The following is a 22,994-nucleotide window of genomic DNA, read 5'->3' on the forward strand; positions in this document are numbered from 1 at the left end:
CATACCTCGTTGACGCTCTAGAGAGCAAGCCGCTCATATGAGATCTCAGATCTACCTATTGAAGGTACCTATATGTAAACTCGCATAGATCATTAAAGGTGTGTTCTTCGCAGAAGCACCTAAAGCCTGGAGCACGATACCCCCTGACTTGAGAGCAATGAAATGTACAGACCTTTTTCAGGAAGAAGTTAAAAACTCTGCTCTTTGATAATATCCCCTGTTCATTTGCATATGCCAACATTCCCAGCCCCTGTGGCTGTCTCACGGGGGTACTGTTAACTGTTTGTTGTCTGTCTATTGTATTAAAGTAAAGCAAAGAGGGCTTCAGGGTATGAAATAATACTGATGAACCCCGCCATTGAGGTGGTGAGGTGTTGTGTGGTCAAAACAGCAACATTCATAGCAAACGCGCAGAGATGGGAGATTACATGCAGGATTGTGCAGCCCATATGGACCGAATGGGAGTGAACATATGAGTAAAGGAAGAAGAAATGGTGGTAAGAGACATGGTCTTCATTGATGAGTCCTCAAGTATAGACCCCTCTACTGGTGGTGCAATACTGTGCTACATGAACAGTGAGTATGTAGCTGCATCACAGCAGAGGTTACCATCGCTTTGAGCACAGACAGCAGAGCTAGTGGCCATGATCGGTGCTCTGAACATGATGGAAGGACAAAGGACATGCAGCTAATGTATTCTTAGGCTTATGTCACGTCCACGATACTCTTAGGATTAGCGCAATGGTAACGGAGGGCGGTTCAGGAGACGCGATGGATCCCCAGTACAACATGCAGAGTTGCTTGTGCAACTGATAGAAGTATTGAAAGTACTGGTGGAGGTGGCCATGATTAAAATATGCTGCCAACACAGGTGAGCTAGACTTAATGTCATTGCAGAATGATATGGCTAACCGAGCAGCAAAAGAAGCGGCCTACTTACCCGAAGGCACAACCAGATTATACCCAGGTGTAAAGGAAATTTAAAAAATGATGATGGCAGGGGCAATGAACGGTCGGGAGCAAGGGGAAAGCTTTAACACGATACCCATTGTACAGATAATAGTGCTACAAGGAGAAGCTCCACAGGAGGAAAAAGACGTGTGGATACAAAGAGGGTGTTGTCTTTCACCAACAGATCTGATATGGAGACAGAATAGCACAGGGAAACAGTGATGCCAAAGAGGTTAAGTGTTGCGCTGGAGCAGTTGCATTTTCCTGCCCATGTGTCCAAAGAACACATAGCAGAAATAAGCTAGGGAGTGTATTTTACGAAGTTACACAAGCAAGTGGCAGAGTTCACAGGGAATTGTGTGGTGTCAACAATTTTTGTCTGGTCATACATTGAAAACTGTGCAAGGGATATTACTGTGGCCGGAAGAGCCCTTCTGGTACTTGCATATCGACTATGTTGAAATGGAAGACAGATTCACTGATTTAAGTTACATGTTTGTCATTGTCTGTCCATTTTTATGTTGGGTAGAGGCTGGGCCCTGTGCTAAAAACAACATAAAGTCAGCAGCAAAATTCCTTGTGCGGGAGATATTTTCAAGATGGGGTGTGTGTGTGATGAGAAGGTCTGACAACACACCTACTGGCAATAAAATATAAGTTATGCACAGTGTACCGGCCGCAAGTGAATAGAATTGTTGAAAGGGTAAATGGCTTGCTTAAAGAACACTTAGCAAAACTAACCATGTCATTGCACAAAAAGTGGCTGTATTTCCTCCCATTAATGCGTTTTGCTGTTTGCAACTCACCCGGTGCAGATCATCATTTGACTCCACCCGAAATTGTAACGGGCAGGAGAATGCATGCGACTGTTCCTCATGAATGTTCAGTTTCGGATGCTAACACTACAGTCCAGGTTTTGGGAGAGGAAATACAAACATATCAAACTGAAATGACAAATGCCCTCAAATACATCTTCTGCCAGGTTCAACGCTCGACCAGTGGGCTGACCAATGCCGATGAACAGACAAGTGCACACAGCAATGGAGAATCCCCACAAGCACAGCGCCTCTATCCTGTTGACAGAGTACTCATCCGTAATTTTGTCCAGAAGTGGCAGGACCCAAAATTCACCGGCCCTCACGAAGTAGTGTAAGTGACAGCAACAGCATTAAAGATATAGGGAAGGAGAAGGAGGGCATGGATCCACGTTTCCAACATCCACAAAACAGCAGCAGCAGCACCCCCTTGGATGAAGAAGTGAGGGACCCAACTGATGGTAAGTATTACCCAATTGTCTTTAACATAGAAAGACGTGGGGCATTCTGAGAAGTAAAAATAGTATATTTAATGCCGAGAAGTTCTATGACTCTATTGGGGAGGAGGGAGACATGACATCCAGAAATGTCTGCTATGAGATGAAGCGGGTTGTGGGAGTAAGCACAAATGGCAGTTGTTATGTGCTCGCTAATCCCACACGTTAACGAGACACCTGGCAAAAGAAGTAACAGCAGAGATGGGGGGGTGGTGTATAATGCAGCAGTTATTATGTAGAACTCGGTGGGGGGGTGTTTCAAGGACATGTAGTACAGGTAGAATGGGTAGATGAAGGGGAGGAGGTACATGCAGACAATAAAATACAGCTTGAAAGCATGACTAGGGAAGAAGCAACAAAGCATGTCATATTAAAATATATTATAGAGTGGGTACAGGGGGAAAAGGTGGCTAGTTCACACAGGAGGATCTATTGTAAGATCTTGACAGGACATGATATACTGCGGTGCCACACCAGACCCCTGATGTGGATTGGGGGATGGATGTTTCACAATGGAAAATGGGAATGGGGATGATGCATTGTCATGCAGAGGAGCTAGTGGGGTTTGAAAAAGGGGTGGGGAAAAAAGGTAAATAACGACTGCAGGACAGTATGGAATGCTAATATACATGCTTTGGCATGAATGGACGAAAGACATCGACCAGTATACATAAAGCCTTTAACACAGCTTTCCTTATGTTTCAGAGTGACAGGGACCAAAATAATGGGGATGAACACTGTCTGTGGGAAGACTATGAGCATTCTGGCATTGCAGAAAGGGGATGGAGGTGATGATGGATTACTGGTGGGCCTGTGGATCCAGAGCCTATGCCCGGTTGCCTCCAAATTGGGGAGGGTGTGTGCACTTTTAACCTTCCACAATCCTGCTCTGCTCGTACCCCAGGCAGACTTACTACCTTTCAATGATCCCTCTACATTGCAGAAGAGAAGGGAAAGAGAGCGCAAAGAGGCGAAAATTGAACAAAGGCAAATGGTATGAAGGAAAAGGAGCAGCAAAATCATTGCAGAGTTTCGATGCTTCCTTGGGTACAAGCAGCCGCAAATGCCAAGGGTCTGCAGATTACCCGGTATGAGGTGCTACAGTTGGCAAATGTGCCTGAAAAGGGATGGAATGCACTGTGAGAGGAGCTCTGTGCCTTGCATCTGTTGGCCCTCCAGAATAGGATCATTCTCGATTTAATGACTTTAATGGGACATTCAGGAAGCTGTCCAAGAGATCCGCACACTACATGAAAGATGGGTAAAGGAAATGCATGACACAGCCTCAGACAGGCTGGACGCACTATTTGCCTGGGTACCAGAGTGGCTAGTGGCTAGTGGCTATATTCAAAATAACTATCCCCATGCTCATTGTCTTTGCTGGACAGTGGATCATCAAGAAAAGTAATTGTGGAAGGGTGGTATATAATCACTGCTAATACATTTTGGGACAAGGGTAGCAGATGTGATATGCAGCCTCCGAGGGTCACTGAGGGTGAGGATGGAGAGCATGTGATTTTTGCAGGGCCATTACCAAATGCAGAGGATTACAATGCTTTTTGGGTAGCATGTCCTTGAGATGGAAAGGGATGCTTAAAACTGGGATTCGCATTAGATGGAAACAATGATGAGGGAGGGGACAGGGATAGGTTAACACAGTTATAGATCCGTAAGAGTAAGGATGAAAAAATGGTGGGTGTAAAAAGGTGTTGAACGAAAAATATGGATCGAAGGGGGAATGTAATGAAGGTGCTCATTCAGCACCAAGCAGAGGGGCATACCTACCAGCTGCAGGATTAATGGGGGCAGATGGCGGCACCCCCAAGGGAGGGAAACAGGATCACCAGAAACTGTACACAGCCTCAGGGACCAATCTGGAGTAAAATAATGGGGGACACTTTGTATACACAATATGAACGCACTGAATCCTGAGGTGTATACGCAAGGATGGCCACAGCCCAGTTAAGCGCAGCCCAAAGGGACACCATAAATTGACTTTTTAGACAAAGCCCGATTGAAAACATGGTGAATATGTTGCAGCTGAGGATTGAGGGAAGCTGAACTCTGGTAGCTTGTCTCCAGCAGGCCACCATAGCTTGGAACAACACCGGGTGATACAATAAAGGTCGGCGAGCCCATCTCATGGTAACTCGTGGCAGCTGGGGAAATTGAACTTATCCGGGGGGACACTTGCATAACACCAACAGTGGTTTCAAACCATGGGTATGGTGGCTGAATGAATGGCTGTATGTCCACAATCCTATGAGTTTACTGAAAAGATATGCTGGAATTGCAGGAAGACCTGTTTCAGCTTTTGTCTTTGCTCCTTGGACATCACAGGCATCAGTAAGGTTGATCCGTTCTTTGACCATCTGCATGAAACCTGGAAAGACCTCGGCTTAGCAATTTCAGCTATATCCTCCAGTTTGGTGGAGAGCTCTTTTTATGGTGTGAACCTGGATAGGAGGTTCCAGGGATTTGAGGTAGTGGTCCTTGACTCTGAGTACCATCTCCTCCCTTCTGATGTCACAGGTCACCTCTTCCACGCCATAAAGGCAGGAAGAGTACGCCAAAAAATTCCCCCATGCCTGGTAAAAATAGTTTCTGGAGGAATACAGTCACTGATGTCGAAACAGTCGTTTGGAATTGTCCAATGATTTGATTACCTAAATCAACATTGTAATGCTGGGCATCAACCGCCATTCTAATAAAGGTATCTGTGTCCAAAGTGATACTTTGAGGGTCACTATTATCTACCAATATTTAAATGGTGTCATGTTCTAGATCCACTAGAGGTGTAGGATTTAAAGACCAACCTTGATGTTGGGGCTGGGAATTCAAATTTATATAGGTGTCCCGATATTTTGAGGTTGTTGCTTCTCTTAATTGTGAGGGGAAGTGTGAATTGTCGAAGTTGTCCTGGGATGGTAACCTCCTCTCGCACTTGAACTTCAACTGCATAAGGCAGCAACTGGGCTGACCGGAATGCTTTGTCAGTGTTATCAAAGTCCATGGAGTTACCCCCCAGTTGTGACCAGGCTTTATTATGAATTAGGTCCAAATTGATTGTGAATCAGTCGAGAATGTCACTGCCTAACTAAAAGGCAGAAGGGACATCTCTCAGGAAGCAACAATTGTTCTTTGCTTTTTTTGCCAATCGACATTTTTATCATACACTGCTAAGCAGGAGATGTTTGCAATTTGTAGTTTCTAGGCCTGCTTCCCATTTGTCAATCAATTTAAATGTGCAATGGTCTGATCTTTTTTGGAGTTTTCTGAATGATACATCCCTGAGGGAGCTTCTCCCATTATTTAGACATACTCTGATGAGAACAGGCTCCTCCCCCTCATTTATCTGAATGGGGAAAAACAACTGTTTCCATTTTCCTGAATGTCAGTCAAACCTTGAGCTGGTTTGTCATTGTCTTGTTTCACAGGACTCCCTGTTTCTTCTGATTTTGGACTGGTGTAAAATTTCAGAGTGTTCCCTTCCAGTGTGGAATGCCACTTAGGACTGGGAGGAAGGTTAATTTTTATGGATGGAGAAAGGTTCCCATCACCAGTTTGTTCTCCTACAGAGATGACTGTAATGTCTGAGACCTGGTTTTTCTTGAAATGGAATTCTACTTTCTCTGAGCTTTGGTCAATTAAATGGCAGGTACCATTCCTGCGGACATAACTGGTACTCATTTTAAATTTGATCATCCGGTTAGTCTGGGTCCAGAGGACCTTGTTTGCACAGTTGATCAGAGGTGATAACCTTCTTAGGAGATTGTTCCCCAGCAAACAAAGTGTCCGTTCTGGAGTCACCACTATCACCGGGTGATTCAACTGGTGTCACCCAATTTTTATTTCCATATTCACAGTCCCTTTGACTGAAATGTCATTTTTGTTTACATTTAGAAATTCTCCACAAAGTGGTGTGAGGGGGAATTTTGTGACCCTCCCTGTCCTGAGTTTAGTTGGTCAAAGGCATTTTTGGACCGGAGGGTGGCTTGCGATCCTGTGTCCACCAGAGATGATAATTCACACTGACCCAGCACCATGACCGGCCCATACAATCTGCCTTCCTTCTCCTCCAGGGTGCAAACAAAGTTGAGTTATTTGCCACCCCGGCAGTCATTTTCTTAACATTGTACTCTGACACTGTGTGATCTTGGGCGATTTTTTTTTAATGTCAGAGATCGGGAATCTGTAAGAAAAACTTTACAGCTAACAATGGCCAGATTTGGGGAATCCTCTTTCTCCCCCGATTCTTTGCTGTTTCCCTTGACCTGGAGGTAGTTCTTAGAACCTGTTTGGGGGGAGGACACCTCAGTTTCTACCTTGTCTAGCTCATATTTTGGGGGTTGCATAGCTCCCTGATCTGGGTCGGTTTCCATACTTACTTTGTCCAACTCGTGGTCTCTTGGGACCCATTTTTCTTCAGGAGGGATTCCCTCTTTCCTGAAAGAGAAGGTTTGCTTACATGAATGCTCCAGGGATCTTCTCTTTCAAAGGGGATGATCTTGGGCTCCTCTGCAAAAGTGGGTTCTTCTTTGGCCTCTCCTACTTACCCTTTGCTCTTTGGGTTCTAACTTTCCAGGGGTTGAAGAGTCACTTCAGGCTGAGAGGTTTCTATCTAGAGGTTCTGTCTGGATGAGAAAGGAAGCTTCTTCTAGGGCTTGGCAACCCCCCTCCAACCGAGCCCGTTCCTCCGGAACCTGTGGCTTGCTGATCATTCAACTCCGCCCCCTCTCCCCGGGCATCAGCCCTGGGTGTTGGGGAATTCTGGGAAGCAGGGTTAGGTTAATGGTTGGACTGAGCCCTCAGCATGTGCCACAGATTGTCTGTCAGTTGCTGGATCGCTCCAGCTGCAAGACTTTTACTAGGTTGTAGGGGGTCTCGAGTCATGCCTCTGCTGCTCCCAAAAAGGGTAATTGTCCCTTCTCCTGGGGTAGCTTGGGTACTGGAAATTTCCCCCATAATTTTCCACCCTGAATCTGCCTTCTCTGGGATTCAGGGATCTATTGTCCTGGAAGCGGGGACACAGATGAGGATTATTTTGGACGTTCTGTTTCAGGGAGTCTGGGGAAAAAGTTCAGGTTGGGAGGTGGAATTGATACTTCTCTCCTGAGGGAAGTTTGGAGGGAGGTTTCCCAGGGCAGTACTTACCCGGTTGGGTCCCCCTGCTTCCATGGGCCAGGGGAGTGTATACACAACCCAGGATTGGTTTGGCACCCTTGTAACTAGGGCTTACATAGGTGGCAGGGTCAGAGGGATAATTGTTCTGAACTCCTGCTTGACTACCATTCGATTGTGCCGGGGCAGGAGGTCCCTTATGCCTTCCATTTTGCTTGTTGACAGGAGGAGTATTTTTAGGCCCCCATCCCCAGGTCCAAAAGAGGGGTAGTTCTTACCTCTGCTACATTCACAGCAGCAGGGGTGTTGGATGGTTTATGAGTTTTGGGGGTGTCTTTACTCTGTGGGCATCTGGACCTCATGGATCCTGGTGCCTTGTTCAATTACCCAATCTAGGTTCCTGTGCTCTTGAAAATCCTGCACCAACTGCGTTATAATGTATTTGGGGAGGGCATTTAAAAAAAAGTATGGTGGGGTGAAGTCCATTTAGCAAATGCCATGCAATTCACATCATTTCTGACCTGGAATGATGCCATTATCTGCTCATAAAGGTCCAGGTACTCCCATAATGAATACTTGGAATTCTTGTGGTATGGGGTAAGCGTTCTTCATGGCCTTGATTTGTCTTATTGCGCCTTTAACAAAACCCTTGCTCTGCTTTGCTGTCTTTTTCTTCCATCTGCACCGGAGGCTATTGGTTTTTTGCCTCATGGCTACTATTTGCCAGCCATTCCCTGTCCTCTAGGCACTTCCAATCTCTGTAAGATTGGGAATATCTCCCAGACTCATTGGATCTGGACTCCTCTCGCCTGCACCGCACTGAACTCTGAGGGTCACTTTCCCTATAGTTACTTTTAGGCCCAGGATAGAACACAGTTTCATCATCCCACCTTCCAGTGCATATGGGGAAATCCCCTCCTCCTCTCCCCTGAATGTATAGAGGTTTTTAGTATGCCCTTCCTATGTTGAAGCTCTGGATTTTCTCCTCCAGTGAAGTAGGCTATGTTTTTCCCTTTGTAATTTCGTCAGTCAATCTTGAAACACTTGTGTATAGGCGTGGTCTAAATGCCATATCATATCTAACTCCCTGATGTTCTCATCATAGGAGTTGTCATGGTATGAAGTATTCACAGTGTTCTTTTTTAGTCTCCCAGGGCATTTTTGGTTCAGCCTCCTTCCCTTCTGTGTGGTAGAGATGAATACTCATCAACAGCAGACAAGAACTGGCCTTCTGGATCAGTTTGGATAAGCCTAGGTAAGTCCAAATGCCTCCTGTTCTCCTGTTTTTTATTGGTGGGTTGTATGAGGTCAGTTCCCATTTGTTCATTGGGACTGGTGAATATCTGTCCTGAGGTCCCTAATGGGAGGGGTGTCTTTCCTTGATCAGAAGGCCCTACCCCTTACCCTGATTGGTCAGGGTACCTCAAGGCCTGTTTATATTTTTCAGTTTCCTTGGTGAGACTCGCATCTACTTCTCTCTGTCCTTATCTCCTGTTGGTATTCAGAGAGCCAGCTTTTTAATTCTGACTCTAAGGAGTGACTAGTATCTAGCACCCTACACTGAGCCACTAATCAACGCTTCATTTGCTGTAACTCCTCCTGAAATGCTTCATTTTCTTTCTGGGAACCCTGTATTATGTGTGCATTTTCTTGGCACTTGTCTTTCAGGAAAGTCACACGCTCCACAAGCCCCATAATGTCCTCTCTAATTTTGGTCAGTTCCTGAGACTCTGACCGTTCCTTTTCTGCATCATGGTCTTTGACCAGCTGTAAATGCTGTTGTGTCAGAATATTTACATTCTAACGCATTTCATCAAACTCATGTTGGGAGTGCATCTGTTTTATGATGAACCACCTATTTTCCCTTTCTAATTCCGTAATTTGATGTTTGGGGGCCATAATGTCATCTAACAGACCTCTATTGTGACCAATCGGTTAATTCAATTTATTTGCATTGGAGGTGGCTTACAGTTTCTGCACTCATTTTGCATGTGTCATGCAGCACAGCAAATGCCAGCTACCGGTCTGCACTGGCCTGCAGGAGTGTTTTGCCTCATTTTGTAATTGTTCAATGGGGTTTTGTTGTTTTACTTCACAAAGTCTGGCTCTGTTGTGCTTTGTCTTATAACTCTGATTTCTTTCTGGGCCTGTTTATATTTCTCAGTATGGCTCAGCACACAAGCCTCCCTGTTTTTGCACTTGCTCTTCCATTAACTGCAAGTGGAAATATAGATAAGCTGTGAGCTGAATCATTTGGCTAAATTCTTCATGAGCAGTCTGGCTCGTGTAAAATGCGTTGTGTAAAATCCCACCTTCCAGCCAAATGTCAGTGCTCACTGAAGTAACCTCTTGCATGATTCTGGTTTGCCATTTCCGGGCTTCGCTCTCACTCCATTCTCCTCGAATGAATAGCTTAGCCAGAAGATGCTGTCTGGCATCACACACATCTACAGTGGTCAATTTCAAATGGATTTTTACACCTTTGTAAAGCTTTCTTTGGCTAGAGGCAGAATCACCCTGTTCCTGCTTGATTTCCAGACACAGTACCAAATCACTTGCCAAATGCTTGATGCTTGCAGTTTTGAATACACTGATTTTTAAAGATACATATGGCAAATGACACCCCGTTTCCGTGTCACCCAAAAATGGTACAAACTGGTTCTGCTCTCAGGGTCACTTACTCTAAGGAGAGAGTCTATATTGTTCAATGCCAATTGCACTAGTTTCACTTTGCAAGGCACTCGCCCCCAGCACCGAAAACCCAGGCATCAATGACATGTAGCACCCTCTGTTTAAAGACCAGGTCTAGGGAGTGGCAAGAGGTTGGACATTTCGTTTTTTAACCAAGGGCACTTTGTTAAATACAATATTGAAAAATGCGGTGACTGTTTTTTGTGGCAAGGACCCCTTTGTGTTTTAAAGGCAAGGGATGGGAATGGTGGCAACTATCAATTTTGTTTTTGTGGCCAGGACCCCCCAATTACTTTGTGACTATAACTTTATTCCTGTTAGGAAAAAGGTTGGAAGTTTCAAACTCTTCCAAGCTCCCCCTGTGTCAATCTATTTGGGAATTAATATTCCATCAAATGTGTTGTGTCTACACAGTTTGCCCCCGCCCACTATTTATGGAAAAAGATTAAGATGGACAGACGCCCCATACATTTAGTTTCAAGTGGATCAATTCTACTTACATTGGACCTCTGTTTTGGGTGTGCTTGGGAAGGAAAACTAGGCTTTTCTGTGAACCCATAGGGTCTGGTCACTTCAGTCTGCTGTGGCTTTTTTCCAGTTTCTCTCTCCCAGGCAAGGTTGAATGCCTCACAATGTTAAGGCCTCTCCACCAAAGATGGTTTTAGGCAGCTGTTTCAGGATACCCACAGGGGCAGTACTCCAAGATGTTTGGCAGCTCTCCTTCCAAGATGACTTTTAGGCAGGCTCTCCGAGTTCTGTTCACTGTTCTCTTCTGCAAGGGCTTTTTACTCGATAATCCACACCTCCAAAATCCTGACATCAGGAGGAGTTAACTTATTAGTTCTGAATTTTCATTGGACATTTATTCTCTTCTCCTCCCCATGGTCCAATCCCTCTGTGCCCTGATAGGCCCCTGGAGTTCGAAAGTGGAATTGATACCAAGGATGAATCCACCCACCAAATTTATCATTTAAACCTTTCAGATTTCTCACCCAAAAAGTCCCAACATGGCAACTATTTTTAATTTCCATTTACCTGTAACATTTTTAACATATTTCTAAACTCAGCAAATCATGGTGGACCAGATGTAATGACTCCTGTGTTTGCACCATGCAATTGGTGGTTTTTCCCCCTCAATTACATGAAAACAATACCAGTGATTATCATCCGATGTTACCACCAGTTATGTGAAACACTTAGCCACTCTTGCCCTGAGTTTGGTTTTTCTCAGTTTCTGGGAAACTGTGATCACTTTTCAGCTTGGTACAAGAGTTCTAAACATTTTTTTTTAATGCAAATTATCCCAAAAGAACTGCCTTGAAATTAGCTTTAAAATGACACCAGTCCCAAGTAGGTAAGTATAACCGTTTAGCATTTAAAAAATATAACATCATTTCCAATGCAAGTCTATGGTCACATGATTAACATACTTAACATATAGAATATTTAGTTTTGCATCAGAGGATTTTCTGTTTTCATTTCCTTGAAACCATGTGCTTCAGAGTCAGTTTGGCTGCAATGTTGACATAGTCTTCAATTAATCCATTACCTCTACTCTGTCCAGGGCTAATGGCCATTGTCTGCGCATCCAGAGGTACAGAAACTGCTCTCCTGAAAACCTATGAAGAACTGCTTGCTATATTGACCATAACTCCACTGATGTTCGTATTCTCCTTGACCTCTCTTCTGCCTTCGACACTGTGAACCACTTGTTTTGCTTTTCTGCCACGTGCAATGACCCTAGACCCAATTGCCTTATTACACGGACCAAATGTTCTTGGACTCAGCGAGGCACTAACACACACTTAGGCCAATACTTGGAATTTAATTGGCTCTTTACTGGGCCTTTATTCACACATAATAAACATGCAAATAATGGTTAGAATAAATGCAATTGGTTACGCATAAACACACACAAGCAAAAATGTTTATACAAATTTCTACATCCCTATTAGTGCAGTTGCAGGAGAAAACTTCATCTCAGCCACGACAACACTAGCTAGTCCCGAGTCGGGTAGGCAGAGAGATCACATGTGCTCACAGGGTCTGGAGCGGTGCGTCCTTCCTCTCAGCGAGACTGCATCACCCGGGGTTCCAATTCTCTGGCTACCACCAGGATACCTCTTCTCTTGTGAAGAAAAAGATCCCTGCCCACCTTAGGTTGCCAACCATCCCCGGCCGAAGAACAGACAGTAAGCATTGGGAGCAAAGAGCGGGAAAAATCTAGTCAGTTGCGCGCTCACTCCCAACACCCCTTATCAATGCACCTGCACATCTCCAACTCCCTTCTTGACTCGTTCTTGAGCAGACAATAAAACTATCCTTCATGGTGAGCTCATCTGTTTCATAATGTAATCTTGCCACCATTGCAGAATTCATGTCTGCCTCCTAACTGAGCTCACAGAAACGCAGACTTTCATTGCGGTTTGTAAGTGAATGTCCATGTTTTAGCTTACTTTAGCACACGCATTACACTTCACCCTTTGGACAATCAACTGCCATATTCCAATGAGTGAAAAGCTGGTTTCTGAAACCGACAAAACATCCCCATCAAATTCGGGATGCAGGAAATACAACAACAACAAATAATCAAAACAATAAACGCAGAAAAAAACCCATACAAAACTATAAAGCAATGCCCCTGGAATCCATGAAAACACCTGATCCCACCAGCTCCCATCCTGTTCTTGAGTGACTTGAGAAATGAGGTCTCTCAATCCACCAATGTGTTTGTCAATAAAACGGGAGGGATCTTCCAAATCAAAACACATCCCTTCGACAGTACTGCAACCCAAATTATGCTTCAAAAGCAAATAATCGATAGCAGCTCTGTTCTGCAGAATAGCTTTTCTAAAAGTGTTGTTGTCTAACAGCTGCGTCAAAGCTTGAGAGGTTTAATTAAGCCCTTTCACTACCACATGAGCCACCTTAATCAAGGATTTATAGCCCCCAGCAGCTAAGCCAAAAAATTCCACGAAGGAAATCGCAAGTGCTAACACCTCAGTTTCAGGCATCAGACGCACATTAGAATCAGAGTCGAGTGATCGACCAATATGATGAACAGCACACATAGAGTGACGAACAGCAGGCTGCAGAGGAAACATCATCAAGCTTAGGCGTGTCAGTCAGTAGTGGAAAACCCCAGTTTGTCTCCTGCGCGCTCACTTCCAGCACCCCTTATCAATGCACCTGCACATCTAAAACTCCCTTCTTGGCTTGTCCTTGAGCGGACAATACAACAACTATCCTTCGTGGTGATCTCATCTGTTTCATGATGTAATCTTGCCACCATTGCAGAATTCATGTCTGCCTTCTAACTGAGCTCACAGAAATAAAGACTTCAATTGTGGTTTGGAAGTGAATGTCTAAAATGGCTGTGCTTCGGCGCCATGTTTTAGCTCACTTTCGCACACGCATTACACCACTCCATCTACATAAAATGGCTCCATTACACTCCCGGTATCACAGGCCGGGCACTGGGGTGGCTGACCTCCTTCCTCGCCGACTGCCCCTCCCAGATGATCCTTGGCCCCTTCTCTTCCTCTACCTCAATCTCTACCTCTGGTGTTCCCCAAAGCTCTAGCCTCTCACTTTGGCTTTTCAACATCTACGTTGCTCCTATTGCCCATCTGATCTCAATCTCCCCTCACTTCCAGTGCTATGCAGATGACACCCAACCTTTCTTCAAACTCCCCTCTTCTCCTCCTCCCACCTCCTCTGTTACCCCAGACTGCCTATCTGACATCCAGTCTTGGTGCACCTCTAATGAGCTCTGCCTCAATGCCAGCAAAACAGAAATCTTTTCTATCGGAACACCTGCTCCCTATTTACCCCCCCTGCTCTCTGGCCACTCCAACTAATGCAGAATAGGGCTGAGCGACTTATCCTTGGCTTCAAGCCCAGGGACCATATCTCACCAGCCCTAATGTCTCTCCACTGACTTCCGTTTGCTGCACGGATCAAGTTCAAATTCCTGTGCATCATCCACATGGCTGTCTGGGGCCATGTTATCTGCAACTTGCGCTTACTAAATATTCTCCTTCTAGATCACTATGATCCTCTGGCTCCAATTCTCTGCTGGTAAAACGCTTCGCCAAACAGAGTGCAGGTGGCAGATCTCTGTCTTTGGGTGCTCCCTCCTTTGGAACATCCCCCCCCTCACCCTCTGTCTTGAGCTGGATCTCTTCAGGTTTTGCTAGCTCCTCAAGACTCTCCTCGTCTCCTCTCCCTTCCCTTCCTTGCTAACTCCCCTCAGTCGCTGCGATTGACAGCCAGGTACCTTATGAGTCTAACTGTGTCCTGGCCATTTGCCCAATCACCTTCCACATCCGCTGCTCTTGCACTTGCCTTCGGGCCCTCACCTGCCTGCGGTGCTGCCAGAGGCTGGCACTTATTTGATTTGGTGGCTGGCATCCCCTCCCTGGGCTGTGTACAACTCGCACTTACCTGTTGCTCTCCACAAAGGGCTCTATGGCACTTCTCCCCCATGTGGGACCCCCCTGCACTTCCTCCTCCTCCTCTCTGCACTTGCAGGCTCAGAATGTCACAAGGCCAAGTAGGACTGTTGTCTTGTTTATTGTTTTTCAGGACCAATGCAGTGGAGAGATCAAGTAGAATTAGAACATTGCCGGTCAAGTGGCACAGCGAGTAGAGCGCTCGCTTTGACACCTGTGCAGAGCTTGCTAACGCAGGTTCGAATCCCGGCAAGGCCAAACTCAGCCTTTCATCCTTCTGAGGTCGATAAATGAGCACCACACACCGTGGGTAATAATAAGCAGCGCTCAGATACCTGAGGGTTCGTAGCGCTATATAAATGCCAAATTATTATTATTATTATTATTATTATTAGCAGGAGAGTTGGAATCAAGAGATGCGAGCAGTTCCTCACGGGTGTTCAGAAGAGCAGTTTCCATGCCTCTGGATTCACGGAATCCAAATTTATGGTTGTGAATGCAACCAACAGGTTCAGTGTGCTGAGTCAGTTGGGGGAAGACCAGCTTCTCCAAGAGTTTCCCAAGGAAGAGGGTGATAGATAGGGTGTGTAGTTGGCCGGACAAGATGGGTCTGCAGAAGGTTTTTTTCAGGTGGGGGGCGCACAAGGGAGTTCTTGAGGGCCAAGATAACCGGCCATAATGGCTGATTTACGTGCATTGACCAGCAAGTCCAGGCTATTTATGAACATCATGTAAGTCGAGATTAAGATCTGTAATGCACTGGGAGTGTAGGCAATCAAGACTGTTATCGAAAATAAGTAATTCTATATTCCTAGTTTTGGCCTATTTGCATCAGTTCGAATCCTGATGTCATGCAGTTTATTTGTGTATATTAAAAACAAAAAGGATGCTAAAACGCACCGGCCAGCTGAATGCACATTTTCACAGTGAAGAATTGGGTACAATGGTGGTCTGTATCGTTTCTCATGCAAGCGTTGGTACCTTCACGGATGGAGGCCCATATAGAGAGATTTTCATGGGCACAGTCTATGGACTGGAGTACAGACCATGAATTCTGATGGTTAACTTTGAAAAATAATGTACTTGGGTCCATAAAAGACAAATAAATTGGATCATTCTTTATATAGCAGGAATTCGCCATGATCAGGTACAGATTAAGGGCTTGTTCAGTCATACTCAGACTTGAGCAAATGCCCAGCTGTTTAAATGATAGTTTATCAAAGCACAATACACAATGCTTAATTGGTCCAAAGTACCCTACTAAATGTTTTAAAAAGAGAATCCATTAAGGAAAACTGTCTGTAAGAGGACGGATTCCTTGTGTCCCTGTCCCTTTTAAGAGGGTGGTACCCTCCCTGTTTCTATCATGGCGTTAAATACTGTTGCTAAGATTGAACCCCTTAATTCAATTTGGTCTTGAAATAAATCCAATGGGATACCGCTCAGTCCCAGATAGAGATAGGTGTTTGGGGGACAGCAACAGGAACAGAGTGCAGATTTTCAGCTGCACAGCTTGGTGGTCCTCTTCTGTGTTCTTGACCTGCGAGAAGGGATGATGAGCTGGTACAGTATTGGTATGGTAAGTGATCTGTCGGATCATCAGCCATTGTGTGAGTTGCTTGCTACACTGCTCCAAAAGCAGGTGCGCAGTCAGTGGTTTTAGTGGGGGCCACAGCTACTGTCTCTAACCACAGGAGGGGGAAGCCTTGCATTGCTTGCCACATGTTGAAGAATTGACATGTAAAGAAATGTTATGTTAATGGTATTCATATAGCACACCGTCACCAACGGAATTGGTCTCCAGGTGCTCTGGCGATCTGCAAACAAGGAGGGCGAGTAGGGTTAGTTGGGTGGAGATGGAGTAGGAGAGTGGGAAAAGTGGGGTGCTGTTGGCGGCTTCAGCTCGGTATACACCGTGCGCTGATCTTTGGTGCAAGCATCGAACCGGGCGAGTCTTCGTGTACTGTTGGTGTTGTTGATGCAGTGTTGTAAAGTGCGTGCAGATTGCTGGCTGAGAGATGGTTGTGTGAGTTCTGGGTGGGTTGGGTATACAGAGTGTTGAAAGTAGAGTTAGTGGGTTCTGTATCCTGGTTCTAGTTTGAGGTGTATTCCTGTAGTTCAGGTTGTTACTAATTACTTATTGGCTGTCTGACTGTAGCGTGTGATGGTGCTGCGCGGTCCCAGCTGTATTCAATGAGCATTGTGTACTGTGAGTAGGTGGGTCTAATTTCTATTCCTCTATATTGGGAGCTGAGGATGGGGGTTCCCGATTCCCTTGTTATCTATTGTGACATAGGTCTGTTGGCGCTAAGTGTGGTTCAGGGTCAGGGTGCTATTAATGAGTCGTCCTAGTACTCCCGTCTAGGTCATGAAATACTTCATTGAGGAAGACAATGGGGAAATTTCTACCCATATTCAACACACTAACTTGTATGATGATGATTTGTTACCCGATACATGTTGCACACTAAAAAGTGGAGCCGGTTGTATTGTAGCACTTATGGGTGGGTGGGAAACTGATTACTCTAGTAGTAGCTGTGAGATGCTGATCAGTTGCAGACTTCTGAAGGAAACATACCATTGACTTTTATGCCAATACTATTATTGAGTCCTATTATGTGCACTTTCCCAAGCGCCACCTGTCAAAAGTTCACATGCTCCCCCACAGAGTGCAGCCACCCCTTAAAGTTCACATACTCTGCCTCAGAGCACAGCCCCCTTAATGCTCATGCGTGTTTCCACAGAGCACGGCCACCCCTAATGTTTACCAGCTCCCCCACAGAGTGCTGCCACTCTCATGTGGATGTCTCTCTGAGTGGATAGTCACTCACCATGACTGCCACATCACGTCCCCCTTACATAACCAGTTACTGGGTTATGGGGCTGCAGCAAATCTTTTGCCATGACAACCTCAATTCACAAGGAGACCAGCCTCCCCCTCCTCCATGCAAGCAGTAGACAGAAGCATGCTGCATCACCTGATCCCACAGCTTCTCCCCCAAACCAGGCAATGTGAGTGGCATGCTGCTTGTTGGGGGTGCTGCCAGCAGCATGGTACTGATTGGGCAAGCTTGGTGATTGCAAAGGTTCCCTGCTGCTTGATATGATGTGCCTGACAACATTGTTCTGCCTGATAGCCTTTAGATCACACATTGTCACCACCACTGGTGTTGGCGCTGTGGCAGCTGGGTTACTGGTGCACACAGTGGTGGTGGGCCTCATTTGCCTGATAATTGTGTTTGTGCCACCAGCGAATGTAGCTTTGCATGCCGGTTGTCCACAGTGCTTGGCTCATGCCGCACTGCCTTGCCTCATTCCCCCAACCTAATCCCATCCCCCTCCCCAATGTTGCAGAAGACCACAAAATTGCCAGTCTTTCCCAGAGCCAGATCAAAGTATTGTCACACCCAGGACTATAAGAGCTGTGCTAAGGGAGGCACGGTGGGAGACTTTGGTCCCTGGGCCTATTGTCCTTTGCATTGGTAGGTGCAGGGTGAGACTGCATCTCCTCCACATTCCACCCAAGTAGTTTCACAGCCTGCGGCAGCACCGCCACAGTTTGGTCCTCCCCTGATTCTCCTTTGTAAGGATCTCTGCCCCCACACTTTGCTGGGGGAAGACCACTTCCTCATCTGAAAGGTCCCCACCCTGAGAGGAACCATCTCTCTGTACTCCTCTGCTGTTCTTACTGCAACTACCCCATCAGACTCGTCTCCATGCTCCTACAATTCTGAAAAGAACCCGAGACTCCCCCACAGTGGAGTAACTTTGCTGAAAATGTTGGGGGGACATGACAACTGAAGGAGAGGGGTGGGGTGAAGGGATGGTGGATGGTGGCTCTGAGGGATCGTTTTGGCCAAATTGTTAAAAAGAAAATTGGTCGAATGGTAGATTTGACTGAATTCGGTCACCACAATTAGTTCGAAGGCGAAGATACCGAGCATGAAGAGCAGTGGTTGCAGGGTGGGCCCCCTCAGCCCATGTTCAGTATTTTTGGCTTCTGCATTTGCGGGGGTGTCCCCCGCTTCCTCAGCATTGGTGGCAGGGGACCCAACAATAAAAGAAGAAAAGAGACACTGCAGTGTCAGATCTGACCTGTGTTAAAGGGATGGATCTGACGCTGCAGGTTACAGGAGAGGCAGCGGATGGAGAAAAGGTAAGTGGGGGGTTTATCGGTGTACTGGCAGTTTGAGGGGACATGGGTTTGGTTTTTTGTACCGAGGTAAACGTATTTGCAGCGAAAATGACTACGGTTAATTCTGCCGTGATTTTGTAAGTCGGTCAAACAACCTAAATCCCTGAGGGATAAGACTAAACTACTACACCACAAGAGGCCATTGCTGATGCTCTGTTATAACTTTCATAAGACTGGTGGTGTATCTTTAAAATTCAATTGGGCCCCCACATATCTTCAGTCGGCCTGCCATGCACCCAGTGACACAACATAAAATTCACAAACTTAATTCCACTAGAACATACAAACAATGCATTGTGTATAATTCATTCAGACACAAAAGTCAACACACATATGCTTGCACTCACTCGCCCACACTTGCACCCAGAACCTCCACTGACATACACTGTGTGCACACAACATTTATATGTACATTTACAATAACACATGGAAACAGTGGCACAACGTCCATTGAGTAGACCAGAAATTATGGAATGTCAGCAATTTGCCTTATTTTTCCTTTCATTCGAAGGCAGAAACCATTGGTTAATGCAGTGCACTGGGTGACCAAGTATAATTGGTATAGATTTTTTAATGCCATATATCTCCAAATGTGGGTTCTGCACAGCACCTTATATGTCTATGTGCTGATAGATTTTTTCAACAAGATTCTGACTGATTAAAATTAAGGTTTGTTTTCCTGTGTTCAAATGGTTCCAAGCAGTGGAGTACCAAGCAGGGGAGCCTCAAGGGGGTGGCAAGCTACCCCACATAGATATTTTAAGAGCCAGACTGGGATATTTGTAATTGGGACATCTCTCCCATTCGACACCTCAAAGAGAGTGCCCAACAGCAAAAGTGTCCCGCTGGCAGTACAGTGTGCGCTGAGCAATTCCTGCTCAGCACGCCCATTGTCCTGGCAGCATGACACCTTACCCCTTCCGAATGGTAGAGGTTTCCCACTGCCAGAACAATGTCCCAAGGAGTGCCGGGAAGCAGAGGGTCCTCACGTTGCTCTGTATCAACAGAGTATTACCCTTTAGAAATGGGAATGGGAGGGAGTGATGAGAAGGGTGCATAATGTTGCGTGCTTTATGAAATAATTACTATGGCTTTAAAACCCAAGTAGGATTTGTTAGGCTCACATTAATCTGCATGATGCTATTGTGACTTTGCATGCAGAATGGGGAGAATGAAACTGAAGCCATACTCGCATTGCTCAAAATATTTGTATGACAATGTATGTCGTGTATGGTTAGTTTACTATGAAAGGCTAGTTTATTATATAATGTGGTTTGCTTCCAATGCATTACTATAAATAATTATATGTTATATGTATTATATAAATAATAAGCACATGAAATGTAAATCAAAACCTTAATATCTATATCAACTAAGCCTGGAAAGATGTGCACGGTCGCTTAAATTGTCAACATCCCAGTTTCACCATTTAACCAAGTGTGTGATCCTGAGCAAATTATTTAATCACACTGTGCCTTATCAGCAGCTCTGTAATTGATTCTGATTCACTTCAAAGTTTATGTTAATGTATCATGCTATTATAATGGAAAAGCCTAATGACTATAGAGTTGCTCCACATATAACAATAGTGCAATTTAGGTATTTTGCACCACAAAGTTATTTGTCACTTGGCTTATTTATGGAAACTTATTCTAAAGTCACTTTCTTGGTGCCTCCAAGCATCAAACACTGATGAGGCGCCTTGCAATGTCCTTTTCTGTGAAGTCACTTCTGTTGGTGCAATCAATATGCTAATTAGGAAGTTTGCATGTATTTTGCCTCTGAGGGCTTGGACAGAGCTCCCCAACAAACATACACAAACACAATTAAAAATGATAAAAAATAAAAAAAAAAGTACCTCTGGTCTTTGCTTTCAAATGCTGGGCCACGGCTCATATTGTCAGTCTAGAAATACCGATACCTCTACTCTGAGACCGCAAACGCATTTTGGTGGCCGTGGGACAACCGTCTCATGCACGATATGACAAAATATAGGTTTTCGAGTTTGCCAATGAACGGCCATTTTGATGTAACAAGAATCGCCATTTTGTTTTCTAACCATTGCTCATTGCTTTCTGTTCCTATTGCTTCGCAGTATATTTTCCGCTTACACTGCTCGACTGTGAAACATTGTTGTCTGTATGTGAAAAGGACAAGGCCGCAGGGCTGTGAGGATAACAAGAGTTCGCTGAAACACAAACGTAGGCAGCGCCAGGAAGAATGCCCGGCTCCCCCCCGAATGTAGCCTTGAAGCAGAGATGCAGGGCATTTAATCATTTCACAGCTGCCAGCCAGTCTCGTTATATGGTAGAATATGTTAGAGTAATACAGCTAAAGGCTTGAATTATGCTTTTCTTACGGCCCCCCTTTGCTGAGCCCGCTAGAGCATGTCGGCTCCCAGGACGCAAATAGCACCTGATAGATAGCATGGTCCGGAATGCAACTCCCCCCCGTATGTAGTTCGCTTCCAAGAACAGAAGTGCCGTGTTCTATTCAATAACCGAAAGATGCCTTCGCACTCACAAATTGCAAATTGTTACTAGAATAGATGTTTGAAGGTGTCATAGTGGTCGGAGATGTCCATCATCACACCAAGTTCAAAGAAACCCAATAAAGGGGGGTGTTAAACATGTCATAGCTGATTGTTTGATATGCATTTTGTATATATGTAACTGATGTACGTAATTTGCTCTCTTGCGTCCCTCGAGGTGTAGAGATACACGTCGCAGGGCGTGAGACCGAGTTGGCCAACTGAGACTTTTGCTTTGCAATAAAACCCTAGCTTTGGGAATACAACCTCGTGTCTGGCGTCTCTATCGTGCCTGGTGACCCGCCTTGTTTCCATAGATGTCAGGGTCCCCTAGGGGCCCCTTTCAATATGGTGCCCGAATAGGGACCCTCCCCCACGTGTTCCACCGCGTAACGTTGTAATTGAGAAAGGCAGAGAACGACGAGGACGGGACGATCAAGCCGGGATCAAGAGGTGTTCGGGGCGCCCTGTAAAAGTGATGAGAGACTCCTTTGCAGATCTGCACACATCTGATCCCTGATCAACGCGCCTGGCTAGAGAACAAGGAGGCGAGGGTCCCGAAACGAGGGGGAAGCCAAGAAACGCAGACACGACATCCTTTGGTGCGTCAGTATACAGACAAATTGATTTATCAGGTGAGTCATTTCCCGATTCAAAGCATCCTGATATTGGTTGAGAGTTGCCTTTGCAAAATCAAACGCCCTAGGTAAGGTTGATTAACCAGGGGGAAGTTTGAAACATGCCTGGGGTATTGTCCACCCTAGCGGGGTTTTTCCGCTGTGGTAGACAATCTTTGGAAGATGGCCAAATTGTACCACCTGGGGGAACGCCGGCGTATGAGATGTATGTGAAGTATGGAGTGGGTGCGATAATATTCTGTGAGACTTGGCATAGGCAAATCAGAAAGCAACAAGACCATCAGTGGCCGATTAATGGTAGTTTTGAGATAGCGAGAATAAACAACCTGGAAAGGGTTTTGATAAGAAAGAAAGCACGTCCTGCAGCATTTGAGACTATTAAAAACTGGAGAAAGGAAGCAATGCTCCGATTTAAAAGCAGTGCAAAGCATGCGCACAGGTATAAATCAAAAGGTAAGGTAGCGGAAGAAAAAGAAGAGGAGGAGTGGACTGAGAGTCTAAGAAGGGCAGGCAGGCGTGACCAGTTGAATATAGAAAAGATATACCCACAACGAGAATTACACATAGCAGATGAATTGATAGAAAATATATTGACCCATACAAAACAAGGCCCAAGATCAGAAGTAAGACCAGACACGTCAGTAGCTATTGCCCAGACCCCGCCCGTAGCCCAAGCTCCCCCTTCGGTAGCTCAAGCCCTCCCACAGCCACAGACCGCGCACGTAACACTTCCTATTAGCCAACCAGGCCCACAACAGACACTCCCTGTTCCCATTGTCCCATCCACACCTCCCGCCTTAGACACAGACTCGGTACCGTCCGTTCCTACCGGGGTTGAAGTTGAAACCGCGGGGGCAAGAGGCGGGACTGACCAAAGGGGGTGCACGAAGGTAACTCGCAGTGCAATCAGCAAAGAAAGGAAGGTGGAATTGCAGCACCAGGCAGAGATGTATATAGATGGGAATGATGTGACAGCAACATTGGCTTCGATATATGACTTCCGTAGAAGCAACGAAAGACAGGTAGTGTTGAAATGCATGGGTGAATATTTGGTGGAGAAATGGAAACAGCTCATTGGGAAATTACCACCGCAGCGATTGTT

Source organism: Ambystoma mexicanum, chromosome 12, assembly GCF_040938575.1.
Source record: "Ambystoma mexicanum isolate Mex_15411 chromosome 12, UKY_AmexF1_1, whole genome shotgun sequence".
NCBI classification, from domain to species: domain Eukaryota; kingdom Metazoa; phylum Chordata; class Amphibia; order Caudata; family Ambystomatidae; genus Ambystoma; species Ambystoma mexicanum.